Raw genomic sequence first — 12,345 nt, forward strand, 5'->3', positions numbered from 1 at the left:
AATCGGGTTATCCGATAAGAATAAAATACAATACCAATATAGCCCTATCGTTGAAAAAATTCGCTTATTTTTGCTAGCCTCGAGTTATGCTTAGTAGAAATGGCTAAAAAGTGCGCAAAATACGTACGGAAATACGGTATTACAGCACCACCTGTATTGGACGACCACCTGTCTAAAAGACCACTTTTTGAAGGAACCGTGGGTGGTCGCCATAGACAGGTTTACTGTATTTGTCTTTTTGAAATAAATTTTTGTTTGACTCCTTTATAATAAATTTATCTATTTCTAAGTAGAAATTAAAAGCGTCTGTAAAAGTAAGTTTTTAAAATATCCTTTTTCGTGGTAAAGGTTTAATACTTATTACTATAATCTACACATGTAAATCCTTAAATATACTTGTATATTTACGGACAATATACTTGTGACCCAGAACTCCATGACCTTCCAATGTGGTCCAGACAAACAAAATGATTGGACACACCTGGTATAGTTTTTAGATTATTGTTAAATAATCTAAAAACTATAACTAAATTAATATTAATTAATCAAAGTACAGTACATACTTACGAGTTGGATTGATCCGGGAGATAAGGGATCGAATCCGGGATAGTGAAAACCTCGGAAATTTTAGATATGTCGAGCTTGTTTCTCCTCACAACCGGGTCGTTCCATTGTAGGCCTGTCAGATTCCATCATAAGATTGGATTGAATCTAATACTGTAAAATAATTAATTTGTGATAAGTGTTTTTGAGGTTTCTTAGAAGCAAGTCTTGGCCTAATGAAAGCGGTCTTTATTAAAGGGATTTCACTTTCTTAGTTTCATATCTTGTGAATAATAAAATTCTATTTTATTGTATCAATATTTATAACTAATAAACGTATGCAATTGTAAATAAATAAACAAAATTTATTTACAAAAAACTAAATACGGTACAATAAAATACTTATTTTTTTTATACCGAAAACGCGCATCAAATGTTTAGCTGGAAGTTCGTTATATTCATTTTTTAGCAACTTATCTAATTTTCCGTGCTTAATTGTAAAAATAATAATAAATAAATAAATAAATAACAATAAATATACACATCTCTAGCCTGATAGAAGGGCGAATTATTTAATTAATTAAAAAATTATCGTTCTTTTATATATGTGGCTTGTCATTCTTTGGTTTAATCAATAAAGAGAGATGGCCGGATGGCCACGTGGTTCAAAGATGGCAGCTCTGGGGGACCCGGAATCGAATCCGGACAGATCGAAAAATCCCAGGGATTTTTCAGTTGGTGGTCCGTCCGAATATGTCTGGCCACCTCGTTGTGGGCCTGGTTAAATCCATAATGGGCTTGCTAAAAGAGGCCCCTTTAGTTCTCACAGTTTTAAAAAAATCAATTAAGAGAGATAATTAGTATACATGTAATTATTTTGTATTTTTAATGTGATTTTATTGTAGATATATTCTTGTAGATTAGATCGAAGGTGTTATAAGTTATATTTTTTCCAATATTTTTCGTATATTTTGATATTGTTTTAAATTTTTTATTTAGTATTGGCAATATTACTGTCTCCCACTATTTGTTATACAATCTAATTTGTATAAACAATGCCGTCTAATGGAATATGTTGCAATTTCTCACATGCAGAAGAGATTTCCATGAGGAAAAAAATCCATTTTTAAAACTCGCCACTACGTACTTGTGGAGCTCCGAGCGGCAAAAACCTCTGTTAACCCCGGTAAACTTTTGTTTAGTTTCCAAACGCCAGAGCATTCGCCGATAATCTCGTCCACCTGCCTACTCCAAATAAAACCATGTTTCATTAAATAACCTGTATTCATTTGAAATCATATAATTAATATTTTGCGATATTTTTGTGTAATAAAAATAATAATATACTATTTAAAAAGTGAATAAAATTATATAAATCTTAATATTACAAACATCATAATATTTCCTTTTTTATTTTTATTTTTTCGAAGAGGGCGCTGAGTGATGAGTAGTTTCTTAATGTTGAAGTGCTTTCAGAAAAGCGGAATTTAGAATTTTTTAGGCAAGTATTAAATTTAAATATTCGATTAAATGAAATGTAAAAGTATTGTTATATATAAAAACACAATTTGTAAATGTTTCTACAAGAAAATTGCAGACAAAGATGCAGATGTCTTTTAATGTTTAAGAATCTATTATTAAATATTCACGAGGCATCGATATGTTCAATATTGTTAATTTCATTAGAATTGATATTAAAACTCACTTTAAAGTGTTTCTTAGATGGGAATTAAGATTCATCCCACTTAAGTAATAACAAAAACATAATAAAAAAATGAAATTTTTAATATCGAATTGCACAGATACATGATTTAGGTAGAAATTAACTTTATTAAAGAAATTCATGTGTACATATTTATATAAAAATTGGCTAAAGTAACTTCTACCCATGATTAATATGTTTAAATTTAAATATAAATTTATGTACAATTTTATTATGTGAGGATCTTGGACAAAAATGTGTTAACTTATATTTTTTTCAAGTTTCCAAGAAACTAGTCAAAAGTTTTCAAATTTGCTTTGTTTACTAGAATGGATCACGCGTTGTTAATGATATCGGAGTTTAATAGACTGGTCTATGAGAAGTTGGGGGTCGTGAGTCTGAAAATTATGATTGCTAACTCTTGAGGATTTGCTGGGAGTCTCCCAGAAGTTACCAAAAATTTTTAAATCTTCTGATTCCTGAATTCTTCCTGTAATTACTTGATGTGATCAACTTTTGGAGTATACAAGATAAGTTTGAGAATTCTTTTTTATAAAAATGAAGTGTTAGCAGATGTTGCACTCCAGTGATAATCTAGGTATGGGAGTATATGTCCAGATTTCATCTTGCTGGTATTTACATGCAGCAGCAAAGTGGTGGGAAGAAGAGAGACTGTCTGTGGAATCAGTATCGCATTCCAAAATCTCAGACCTAGAAGAGCAATGTGTAGCAATCAAATTTTGTGTAAGATTAGGGAAAACAGCCATAGAAGTCCACAAACTGCTAAAATGAGTCACAAAAATGACAGTCAAAATCATGGTTTCTTGCTGCTATATCACAAAGCACAGTCTGTGAACTGTTATTTGGCCAAACACAATGTTCCGTTGATCAAATATCCTCAATATTCATCAGATTCAGCTAACTCTGACATTTTCCTTTTCTGAAACTAAAAATTGAGTTGAAGATAAAACTTCTGAAGACTTTGATGCCATCCAAGAAGATGCAATGAAGTCTCTGAAGACCATTCCAAAATATGAGTTCCAGAACTCTTCCTGGTTGTTCCAGAAACACTGAGAAAAATGTATTATATTTCAAGGATAGTACTTTCAAGGCAATCCATCCTAAGTGGCCAAACGTGCTTTCATTTATTTAAAATAATAATAATAATAATAATAATTCTTGAAACTTATTGATCATAGCTCATATATTAAAACTGTTTAAATTTTTGTAGTCTTTTTCTCCTCATTCAAGTCCTTATCTGGTGGCCTATTTTACTACAAACCACTTTGTCACTGTTCAAAATCATTGTAGTTTTCTGTATGTAACCTCCACTCAGACAAATCACCTTCATCTCCAATATTGCTTTCAGAAATATCACTTGATTCATATCACTGGATGAAACACTGATATTATGTGTAGCAGTTGTATTTTGGTTAGAACCTGTTCATAATGTTTTCAGTAGTAAAGCAGTAAAAGCAAGAATGACCATTTGCAAGCTTTAGCTTAGTATACAAAGATAGAGACATTTCTAAGAACAAAATAAACAGCATAGGAAACATCAGTGACATGTGACATATTTTTTGAATATTATGTTTAATTTTAAACCAATAACGCTTAATAGGATTGAAATCAAGTGAGTAAATTGGCAAATATAAAACTTTACATCCCATTGACTGTATTAAAGTTTTCACTTTTGGCATTTTATGAAAATTAGCATTATCTAAAACAACAATCTGTCCTGCTGGAAATTTTTAATCAAAATCTGCTCAACAAAATCAGAGCTTTCCTCTTGCCAATCAGTGGCTGAGTGGATAAAACCACTTACCACTGGGCCCTTAGTCTCGAGTTTTTCGTGTTGTACTCGAACTGACGTCATCGAACTCACTCGTGTTACTATGACTCATATAATCGGTAGTCTCGAGTTAGACCCTTTGAGTGAACTCGAAAGGCAAGCAGAAGTAGGTCATATTCACTTGTTTACGTTTGTCGATAAGCATGATGGGATTATTTACAATGCATCTGGGTTTGCGACTATAATGATTCGACCAATCACCTTCACTGTAACAAGTTGTAAACAAATCAACGCGAATTAGTTTACACGTGCTACAGTTAAAAGTTGTCTTGTGGCAATATAGTACGCAGAAACAAAATGAAAACCTCGAATGTTTTATTTTAAAAAGTAAGCGAAGAACAAAATGAAATATTAGTAACATATATAGAAAATAATAAGAAAATGAACAGCGGAAAATTCGACAACGAATTTACAAGAAAAAGACAATTCGCTTTGTGGAGAGAATTACTTGAAAAATTAATTGCGTGTGTTGAACCTAAAAAATCTGTTATGTAATGGAAAATGTATTTAAACTTAATCCTTTCTTCATATAGTTTTCTTCCTTGATCTATTTCTTAAATTGTTTTGTCTATTAAGATTATTTATTAATCAGAACTTAACACTTCTGATTAATAAATAATCTTAATGTAGTGTCTATGCTTTTAATAATCTATACATATAATTTACTATCATTTTAATACTCTTTTTCGATGAATTAGATACTTCTTTTTATTTTTAGAAAAATTTGCTGTATACATTTATCAATTATGAATTAAAGTTATTTTTATTAGTATTGACTTGACATGAAAAGAAATGTCATCTACTTGTGGTCGAAAAATTCGTTGCCTTCTCAAACAACATCTTTCGGCTCTTTCTAACTCTTCGATAGCAATAAGAATTGCGTATCCATCAGCCATTTTTACTTTCGTGTAGCGATCTCACATGCTCGACTCAACGTGAGTAGCAACTCGCATGATGAGATGGGAAAGCACGTGAGTTAGAGACTACCAATTTGACGTCAGTGTGTGAGATGGTACCACGTGACACCTTCAACACGTTGGGAGTTGTAACACGAAAAACTCGAGACTAAGGCCCCTGGTTGGGGTCATGAGTTTGAACCTTGCCAATGGGCTGGTCACGTGGAGTTTTCCAATTTTTCTTCTCATTACTAACACCTAAATAGGGGCCAGTTTTCCTTAAAAGATTTCCCATGAAGCATTTTTCCCTCAGCAGATTGCCCATGTGTCATGTTACCATAAGCAAATAAACCAAACCAGTTTTCTTTTCTTCTTCATCACTAAATTTATTTTCATTGGTAGAATTCTGAAAAATTTTCAAGAAAATCACTTATGTCCTGGTCACTCAAACTGGTATGTTTGTGTGCCACCAAAACCCCTAATTTGAGCAGTTAATATGAAGTAGGTTTTAAAACAAGATTATACATAATTATCTAATAGTTAAAAAACAACTCCTATCTATTGAAATGAATTTACAAAAAAAAAAAAAATACAAGACGTTTCTTATTAGCTCAATAGATGACAGTGCTGGTAGTTAGCAAACATACGGTCTGGACATGATACCATGATGCATTGCTGCAGTCGTCATATTGAGTCTTTTGAGATCTGTACAGTGTTTCTAGAGCAAATTTGGTTGTTTCTTTCAATCTCAATTAGTTGGATTTCTTGTTATAAACATATTTACATAGTTCCTGATATTAAGCACAATTTTCTGTCAGTCTCGAAAATGACCTCAAAACGACATTGGATTGTGTGGAGAAGGAATAAACAACAATTTATGGAAATAATTTTGTTTTGTAATGTAACAGAGCAGATGGGCTCTAAGAGTGTCACACTGCAACTGAAGATGATTTGTGGTATCGACACCTTGGTCACCTACAAAGAGATGTATTGTGGCAGCTTGGACTCAAAGTTTTGAATTGAACATGCTCAACATGTAAAGAATGAAAGGCTTCTCGAGTCCCTTTCTACTGTAATGAAAGCTCTACTGCCACAGGTGAACTTGTTCATAGTGATGTATGTGGACTAATAATTACGCCATCTACAATTTGTGGTGAAAAGTATTTTCAGGTAATCTTAGCTGACTTCTCACATTTTGTCATTAAATTGTTAAAGAACAAGAGTGAAGCAAAGGATAACTTGATAGATTATATTCAAGAAATAAAAGTTTAGCATGGTCTTACAGTGAAAAGACTGTAGCTGGATAATGGTGGCAAATTCAGTTCAAACAATTTTAAAGGATTTGCAAAACACAATGGCATACTATTGGAATATACTGTGAGCTACATGGCAGTCCACAGATGGGAGGAAAGGCTGAACGCATGAATAAGACTTTATTAAACATAATCCGCACAAAACTCATTGACTCAGGAATCCCACAGGAGTTATGGGGAGAAGCATTAAAGAGCTCAGCCTGTGAACTAAATAGATCTCCAACAAGTGCTCTTCAGAGAAAGAAAATGCCATCACTTCTGTGGCATGGACGAAATGATATCAACCAGCTAAAAATATTTGGATGTTGAGCATGGTACAGCATTCTACCAAAGCAAAACAAACTACAACCAAGAGCAAAACATACAGTTATGGTGGGATACTGTGGAGGTGACTATAGGTTGTGGATCCCAATAGAAGGAAGGATAGTAAGATCATGAGATGTGCAGTTTGATGAAGATTGTATGGAGTATATAGAGAATGAAAGAGCCAGACCAAAGCAAATAGAAGAGGGGTGGTTTCTCCAACTGTAATTATACCCAGTATTGAAGTAGAGCAAGATGATGATGGAAGAATACTAGGACACAATAACAACAACGAGCAAAAAGATGAAAGAGAAGACAAAATGGAAAATTCTAAAGTTAGAAGAAACATTAAAAAACCTTCCCATTTAAATGAATTTGAATTGTACACTGCACATTGTTTATCATCATCGACAGAAGAGCCTAAAATGTACCTGGAAGCATACAAGTCACCAGAGTGGAAGAAAACTATAGAGAAAGAATTATACTCTTCATCAGAAACTTCAAACGTGGATGCCTGTAGATTTGCCAGATAGCTATAGACACAAAATGAATATTTAAAACCAAAGAAGACATAACAAGGAAGGCCAGGTTAGTGGCAAGAGGATTCCAAATACCTTATGAAGAAGAAGGAAAATTTAGCTATGTGCCAGTCTAATATGTCTACAATTAGAATTTTACTTTCTATGGCAGTACATCAGATAAATGTCCCAACTGCCTTTGTAAACAGATATCTAGAAAAAGATATACAGTAGACTCCTTCTATAACGCATAGATACGTTCCTTGTTATATGAATTTCGATATTGGAACTATCAAAATTCAAGGAACTGAGGCTCTTTCATTTATGGAGGCTGAATATATTTCAGCTAGCACTGCAGCTCAAGAATTAATGAATTTGAAAGGTATTTTATCAGAATTTAGTAAGTGTAATACAGGTAGCCCTCGGTTTAGTGCCGCAGTTCCATTCCTACAAAAGCCAGCACAAAACGAACCCATATTTACAGTGAGGTATAGGGTTAGGTTCTACATAAGTGAAAAATAAGCAAATAATTTTGTTTATTAATACAATATAATGCAAAATACATATAAATTTTTAATTTTTAAAATGTATTTTATCATAAAATAAAGTGAAATGTTTTTATTAAAAAATTTTAGTTTCGGATCTCTTACATTTTTCGGAAAAAAGTATCCATCTTTAATTGTTTACATTTTTGTTTTCTTTCATTGAGAATTTCGGAATATGGTCGAATGGATGTGATGATGCTTTTTTTTTTACATTTGTACTTCACTCCAATCATTGTCTAACCTACAAAGTTCATCCGTCAAACTTTCCATAGTTGAAAGGATACGTTAACCCAACATAAAGCTACAGACGACCGGAGACACTGATTGGTCGACGACTGGCCATCGTAGCGCATGTATAAGGTCAGTTTGAGCGGAAAATTCAAGGTGGCTAAGGAGAGATAGATATCGTCAGGCTAATAAAAAAGTATTGTCTGGCCAACGAGAAGTAGATTTGTCTCATTAACGATAGTTTGTGATCGCCGGAAGTGCTACTGCGTTGTAAGGTGTTTTCCTGGACAAACTGATATGGGATACATTCATTGGCGCTATGGATTCGGACTCCATTTATTGGACTATTAAGTTTAATAACTTGACTCGTGGGTACCTATATGTTTAGTATTTTAATATTAATTTAATGCAAATGTATACATACCCAATAATATTAAACAGAAAAACTAAATATATTCAATAAAAATCTTTGTTTTAACGAATGTAAAATGTCGGGGCTCGGTAAATATGTCAACCCTGAAATGAAAATCAGTCTGGCATAGGGAAAATTGGGGAATTACACCACGAAACGGCAAATTGCATAGCGGCATTATTGTGAATCGGTGTAAACCGAGGGCTACCTGTACTGCAATCTTCAAAGTTGACAACATAAGTGCGATTTTTATGTCAAAAACATTTCAGAATAGGTAAGCATATTGATATGAGATACCACTACATCAAAGACCTATATAGAAACAAGGACATTTCAATTGAACACGTCAGTACAAGTGAAAATATTACTGAAATTTTTATGAAATCTTTGGGTAAAGAGAAGTTTGATGTTATGTGACTGACTGGCTATAGTGTATATGTATGAAAGTCCATACATATTAAGTACTATAAATGTCTGAAACATAGGACTGCATTTCAACATCTCGAGATATCAAAATGAGGGGGTGTGTCAAGGAATGTGAATTTTGTACTGTGCTCTTATTCAACTAGGGTACATAAAATCTTGCACTTAGTTAACCACTTTCTGCCATGTTCAATAGCACATAAGGTTTGTGCTGTTCTGCTGTTCTTTTGTATTTGTTCATTTAATTAAACAGTTTTTAGTTAAAGCAAAGTATCATTATACATGATCTCTTCACTTTTAACAATAATATGTTGTTTGTGGACTGAAAACACACTTTAAAATTTAAAATAAAATATAGTAATTGAATTTTTTATTATTTGAAGACAATTTGTTTAAGTAGGAATCACCATTTATTAGTTTTCTGTATTTTAGACCAAGGGTGGGCAACCTTTTTTATAACATGGGCCAGAATAAATTTTACATTTTTCCGCGGGCCATAGTAGTTAATTGACACCTTGTGACCTGTAAATTTTTAGTCTGCAAATATGAAATAAATAAATAAAAAGAAATTAATTACTACAGTCGACCACCCTATAACACTGTTGATTATTCCGTTTTATATGAATTCCATGTTGTATGAGTCACTTAGATTTTACAAATGCGTGTGCCGGGCTGTGAACGGCTCACCTATTTGTAAAATCTAAATGACTTTAAACACAATAAAAACAGCACTATGTAATTGGATACGACAGATATTACATTTTCTAATTGCATAGCTTTTGCACATAGATTTTCTTGATGAATGACGCGATGAGATAATAAATAATTTAGAAAAATTCTGTTCTCCCATTTTTTGTTTGAATAAGGAAATGACTCCCTTATTTTTTCCTGTCATTGCTGCCACAACACTTCAGAAAATAATATTCAATTTAAACTAGACGAATTACATCGAAAAATATTTATTTATAATTTCTTCTAAACATCTCGCGGGCCGGATAGAAACTTTTCGCGGGCCGGGGGTTGCCCACCATTGTTTTAGACGATAAATACAGAATACAGAAAACTAATAAATGGTGATTCCTCTTGGATGAATTGTCTTCAAATAATAAAAAATAAAAAGAACCATCGGACGAAAAAAAAACAATAGTAATTGAAATTAAAACTTTCGGTCATTTAAAAAAAAAATTATTATTAAGCAACAATTATTCATTAGAATATGCAATTTGTACTGTTACATTACTCTCAATTATTATGAAATATAATTTAAATATTATATATCATAATAATTGAGAGTAATGTAACAGTACAAATTGCATATTCTAATGAATAATTGTTGCTTAATAATAATTTTTTTTATAAAATAAACAATAAATAAAGTTGATATTTCTATTTGTTGGTATTGTCTACTGTTTAATAAATTTTTAAAAATATACAGTAAGACCCTGCTTAACGTGAGGGATACGTTCCTAGATGACAAAGTGCTAAATGAAACAGCATTAAATGAGGTCACTTTAACACAGAGTAAATAGGGAAAGGGTAACACAGAGTAAATAGGAAGTTGGCCATTCCTGCTCTACTGTATATGTTAAATAGCACATAAACATATGCACACAGAAATGTAAGGTTCATTTTTGTTCTGAAATTCTTGTTTTTTGCGATAAAATCGTGTAGTTTCATTTGCCACTTTCTTTTTCTTTAAGCAAATGTCGGTAGCAAGAGATCACATTCAAAATCTTGCTTTTGCACTTCTTTCAAAATCTGGATCATTTGCTGCAATTTGATCAACGATTTCAGTTATTGTTAAATACGTAAATATTGTTACCAAACTTTTACTAAGGAAATGTATAGCCAAACACAACCAAAAATAAACAGATTTTACTTTAATTTTAAGTTATTTTTATATTAATTTGCATAATAATACAGTAGAGCATCGATTATCCGAATACCAATCAACCAAAACATCGGTTAACCAAAAGCGTTCCAGTTGGCAAATTCAAATTTCCTCTAGGGCTGTCCCTGCCAAACTGAACTGTAGGACTAGTTTAATGTATTACATTGTGTAAGGTATGTAATTGTAAGATGCATAATACAAATTATATATAGTACAGTTTTGTGTTTAATATATTTTTTGTAACTGATCAGTTATCCGAACAACCCCAGTCCTGAATTGTTTCAGATAATCGATGCTCTACTGCAGGGGTGGCCAACAAGTCGATCGCGATCGACCGGTCGATCACGAAGCCAATTTTGGTCGATTGCTCACGATGTCTTGACTTAAATGTATTATACTTGTAACCGAATGTAATGCGCAAACGCAAATGTAGTGATATTGGACCACTGCGTCCTCCCTCAGATGCAGTTCTGTCGGTCCATGTGCTATTCATTTGCAGTTGTAAAAGGGGAATATGAAATGTAGACAAAGGATCGTAAAACCAAAAAAAAAAAAAAAAAGGGGCAAGAGGGACAGAGAGAGTGGTCGGGACACGGTAGAAAGAGGAAGGGTGAAGTGATGGTCCCCGAAAGTGACAACGTTGAGTTTCAATTTTTCTTTTGTTTACAATGTAAGTACCTTTTCTTCATGTTTTAAATTAAATTGTGGCTTTTCTTACCTATCTAAATATAGTATGTATTTCACACCATCCCCTTGCCACTTAGACTATCCCTACGACAACAAGTTGATCACGACACATTTTTAAGATAAAAAGTAGATCTTACGTACACAAAAGTTGGCCATTCCTGCTCTACTGTATATGTTAAATAGCACATAAACATATGCACACAGAAATGTAAGGTTCATTTTTGTTCTGAAATTCTTGTTTTTTGCGATAAAATCGTGTAGTTTCATTTGCCACTTTCTTTTTCTTTAAGCAAATGTCAGTAGCAAGAGATCACATTCAAAATCTTGCTTTTGCACTTCTTTCAAAATCTGGATCATTTGCTGCAATTTGATCAACGATTTCAGTTATTGTTAAATACGTAAATATTGTTACCAAACTTTTACTAAGGAAATGTATAGCCAGTTTTTTGGGTTCTTCATTTTCAGAATCTCTATTTTCCAGTTCTGCATAAATTCCTTGTGTGACCGAAGGGTCGGCACCTCTTTGGTGCCCTGTCAGGATGACACCACCGCGTCTCGGCGGACACGGAAGCCGCGTTATTTAGGTCACGCGAGTGGTCGCGTAACGGAGCAATCAGAGTCGAGATAGAAGGAGAGACAGCGCACCGGAAGTGATTTACTCAGACGCTTTTTTAACGTAACAACTGTTTAATGGTTAACGATAGGATATACATTAGTGCTGCTGTTAGATACATTAGGCCTGCTATTAGATACATTGCTCGCTTTAGTATATAATAATATTAAGATATTACGTTTCTTCCCGTTTTGAGAGAGAGAGTTTACAGAAGTTCGCTTGTCGATAGTTACCTTTTTTGAAAGCTTGATCCGGATCCCAGTCGGTAAGACAGAAAGTTCGGGAAGTCCAATAATCCAATAGTTCTTTTTCTTTGATATGAGGTGATTCTTGATATTAGACGATTTTTTGGATGTTTGTCACAAGCGAAGAGGTATGTATCCCAAGGAGCACAGATTTTTCGTAGACGTAATCCCAAA

General features: G+C 33.1%; 1 protein-coding gene across 1 annotated transcript in view; it reads left to right on the plus strand.

Moving 5' to 3' along the window:
* Positions 1-1,956: 1,956 nt before the first annotated feature.
* Positions 1,957-12,345, plus strand: part of LOC111635129 (serine/arginine-rich splicing factor 3-like) — a 40,544-nt gene continuing 30,155 nt past the window's right edge. Inside the window, exon 1 of the mRNA XM_023379986.1 lies at positions 1,957-2,044. The gene's annotated coding sequence lies outside the window, so the exon portion shown is untranslated. The remainder of the gene's footprint in view (positions 2,045-12,345) is intronic.

Source organism: Centruroides sculpturatus, unplaced genomic scaffold (genome assembly GCF_000671375.1).
Source record: "Centruroides sculpturatus isolate CEXI.00-Female unplaced genomic scaffold, Cexi_2.0 scaffold688, whole genome shotgun sequence".
In the NCBI taxonomy this organism is placed as follows: Eukaryota; Metazoa; Arthropoda; class Arachnida; order Scorpiones; family Buthidae; genus Centruroides; species Centruroides sculpturatus.